A 4,315-nucleotide genomic window follows, 5' to 3' on the forward strand; every position below is an offset into this window, starting at 1 on the left:
TTTTTTTTTTAAAACGCACACTTTATTAATGGTTTTCACAGTCTCAACAAATACAGGTACATCTTTATCTGTCTCCGTGCCTTCTCTTCTTCCGTTTGACTCGAGAGGTCTTCAAAGACCACCTCCGAGAAACGTAATTTAATGATTCCTTCAAAGAAACTACGAAAATTGAAAATAATGCATCAAAGCAGAAAATCAAGCGAGGAAATCACAAAATAAATTCTATAGCCCCCTTACAGAATGTATTTTGTCCCTGGCTTCTTTTTTGTTTAAATGTTTGTAATATGTGTATGCATTAATAACATGTTCATTTTGTTTTTTGTTTATTGAGAATTGTATTATGACTTGTTCGAATAAAGATTCTATTAAAAAAAAAACAACAAAAAAAAAAACTGCCAGTTTCCGGCTTTGCGTCCTGCTCGATATCAGCCTTTTGTCCTGCAAACCTCCTTCATACCACTTACATCATCTGTGATATCTTAAGCCCCCGAGTTCATGATAAAATGTAAGTACGAGGTGTACTTGTCCTATTTAATCAGTTGCGACTAGTGTTCGTGAGCAAGTTTGCCACATTACCCCGCAAGCATCGGGCCACCGCGGTTCGCGGCGATTCACCTGACAATGTAGAGGCGTTGGAAGTTCACGCTGCTGTGTGTTAGTGGTGCGACGACTGTGGCTCTTCCCGCCCTGATGACGACCCGGTGTAATTTGTTCGCAAATGTGTGTTGGCCCTCATGTCATAAGTGTAAGTGTTGTTAGTTCGTGTGGCCCCTAGATGGTGCCATTACCCCGCCATTGTTATCCGATTCCTTGGTTGCATCGAGGAATACAGTAATCCCTCGCTATAATGCGGTTCACCTTCCGCGGCTTCGCTGTTTCACGGATTTTTTTAGTGTAGTTTTTTTAAATGCTTTTTTTAAACAGTGAATTATGTTCTGTATCCTGATTGGCTAAGGGACTGACCAACGTGAAGAGTCTCCGCACCTCGTCTCTGTACAGCTTGCCAAAGTGAAGAGTCTCCGCCCCTCGTCTCTGTACAGCTTGCCAAATTTACCTTTGTAAATGTTTGGTCTTTGGTTTCATTGTATCAGTGGCGGAGGCTGGTCTGTCAAGGAAGGGAAGCTCAATTTCGGCCAACATCATAAAATGTGTCTGTTCATTGATACATGAATTCTACTCTCCGTTCCTTTTCAAAAAATGAAAAGGAAGCCTTCACCATAAGACTGGTGATTGGCTCATTTCGCTGTCAATCAAAAAGAGATTCAGCCTCAGACAGATCACCCAATCATCATGCAGAAAAGCTGAGCTTCCGTGTCAGTTGATACGCTGAGCGTCCGATGGGCGGGACAAAACCAGCATTTATCCAATGACTCGTCTCGTTTCAATGCATTGGGACAACCTACACTGAACTCTCTAGACGCCCATCGTCCGTGCGGTCGACGCTCAGCGTCCACACAGTTTAAAGCACAGTGAAGCTGGGGGAATGAATGAGAAGTGAGTCGCGTTGTAACTAGTAATAAGAAGCTGATTCGGAACAAAAGTTGTGCGCGTTGTAGCGCATATTTAGTCAATGACATGTCCACACAATTGTACGTACACACATATATTTGATCACTTACTTTTTGACATTTTAGGGGAAGCTGAGCTTCCCTTGCAGTCTTAGAGCAATCACCTCTGCATTGTATACATCAGGGGTCCCCAACCTTTTTTGCCCCACGATTTTTGCCCCAAACCGGTTTATGTCAGACAATATTGTCAGGGACCGGAAATAAATAAAACGGAATTAGGGCAAGTTCTTTCTGTGCGGCCCAGTATCAAATGCCCTGCGGACCAGCGGTTGGGGACCCCTGATTTACATAGTTCAGTATTGTATAATAACGGTAAAAAATAAAGCTGACTATCAAGTATCAAGTACAACTTTATTGTCAAATGTGCTGTATGTTTCACATACAGCACATTTGAAATTTCTCCCCCCTACATTGTTTTGCTTTTTTTAAATAAATCCTACTTAACGGATTTCACTTATCACGTATTCTTTTTGGAACGTCACCTCCGCGATAAATGAGGGATTACTGTATTCGAATGTTATAACATTGTTAATTCCTATTTTATCACATTTGTAGACTCAACCCAAAGACAGTCATTTCAACTCATTCAATCATCTCATTCCTATTCATCATCATCACTTCAGCCCAAAATACAGTCAATTCGATTCATCCCTTCTCGGTGAGACCCCACCTCCTTCCCCAGCGGCTGGTGGGCATTTAGCTGCGTCAGGGGCCCAAGAGCCCTGGCGTTCCCCCCTCGCGCCACTCGGAGGCATCCCACCACGCGAGGCTTCTCGTTCCTCCTTCATCTCTCATCGTCCCTCCTCATCATCCCTCCTCAACCAACATCACCCTGTATTGTTTTTATTTCCCTGTATTCACTGCAACATCTCCAGTAAAGAGACTAAAGGGGTGTTCACACGGCACACATTTGCTCCGGTGCTGCACCGATGTATTTTGTTGCGATATATTTTACACCGGAACAAATTTTGTGGAGCGGTCACACGTACAAAGCCGCTGAGCGTGTTAGCCGGCGTAGCGCTGGTGCAGCCCCACTTGCGGTCACACGGCAGTTTCTGCAGCAGAGCAAAACGATAGAAAACAAAAAGAGCTGCCGTGTTGGTTCTTTTTAAAACATACAACTCAAGCAACTGCTGTACAGGCACGTCCTTCTCGTTCTCGGTCTCCGTGCCTTCTGCTCGAGAGTCGTTCAGTGACCGCCCCCTGAAAACGTAAATCAACGATGACTTCAATGACATGCAGAAAAGCAAACATAAAATGCGCCAAACAGAAAATCAAGAGAGGAAATCACAAAATAAATTCTATTGGAGGGGGGGGGGGGGGGGGACACCACATGAAATCTCGGGTTTGCTTCGGGCTCGGGCCTGCAAATCAAGTTAAGTGATCGGGCTCATGCACCCTTTGTGGTTTCCGTTCTCGCCGAAATTTTGAAATCTCAGAGATATGGCGAGACCATTAGAATGCGAGGCGAGGGTTATTACTGTTGTGGCGAAGCCACTCGAGCGAGTCTGCTGCTCTCTACTATGCGTGCGTCAGCGCGAACACGTAAGCAAGCGCGTCTTTTGATTTCAACCAATAAGCGCCGACGCAACGGCGTCACACACCCAACGTCACACACAACAACAGCTAAGCTAAGCTAGCCGAGACGACACTCGAAGTTGGACGGACACGTTTTTCTGCCAATCTGTGTGTTTCCCTTTTTGTCCAAATGTATTTTTTACGACAACTGTCTTGTCCACGGTGTCTTTTATTCGTTCCACTGGGTTTTAGCAAATGTGTTGATAAAGAGACGAAAATCTCTACTGTTATTAGTGTTCGTGTCTCAACATGGCTACGCTCGTGAAAGGAAAACAACGAACTCAAACGCGTCTTCGTTCAATGTTGTCAACTAATATCCGGATTAATTTTAGGCAAATTTTCCTCAATTCTCCGGAGAGATTTTCATAAAAATGTGAAAAACCCGGAATTCCGGGAAAATCCGGAGGACTTTCATCTCTGCAGCAAGTGGTTTGCTGAGGACAAGAAGCTGCTCTGCCTTGCTCGAAAAAAGCATGCCAAAGAAAACAACATTCCATTGTCTGTATACACCAACATTGGAACCCCACAGTCCAAAAAGTGCATATCGATTTATGAACCTACAGTGTCATATTTCAGCCGATTGGGGAGAGTCATGGTGTCTTATCCTCCTGACTACCAGGAAAAAAAATGTTGTCCAATCACATTTATTTTGACATTCCCCAATCTATGTGAAGTAATTGGACTCCTCCAAAAGAAATTTTTGAAATCCCACTACATTTTTTAAACAGGCTCAAATACACTTAAAACAACTCAAACAACACTTTAACATGTTCATAAGAGTCTTATAATTAAAATGCCAACAGCATTTCAAGACAAAATGTGGTCGATAAAAAGTATTACTTTTCCTCTTCCCATAAAAAGCCATTTTCTTACTTTTTCTAACCCCTACAAATTTGGTATCATTGGAAAGCACTGAATGTCCTCTTTAGAGTAACAAAAGGAGTTAATGCGATTGGAGGCACTGGGTGGGAGATATTTAGGTTCACAAATGTCCTCTACAGAGGACAAATTTGAACTACTGGTAGTCAGGATGACATGGCATTACGAGCCGGGCGCGTAAGGGTTAAAGCTTTAAGACTGAATATTCATTCTCTGAATATTGACCAATCAAAATTCTTGTCCCGCCTGCTTCATTTGCATGCAGCCCACTTGTGAACATGTCGGTGTTC

Source organism: Hippocampus comes, unplaced genomic scaffold (genome assembly GCF_001891065.2).
Source record: "Hippocampus comes isolate QL1 unplaced genomic scaffold, H_comes_QL1_v1.1 scaffold270, whole genome shotgun sequence".
Classification (NCBI taxonomy): Eukaryota; Metazoa; Chordata; class Actinopteri; order Syngnathiformes; family Syngnathidae; genus Hippocampus; species Hippocampus comes.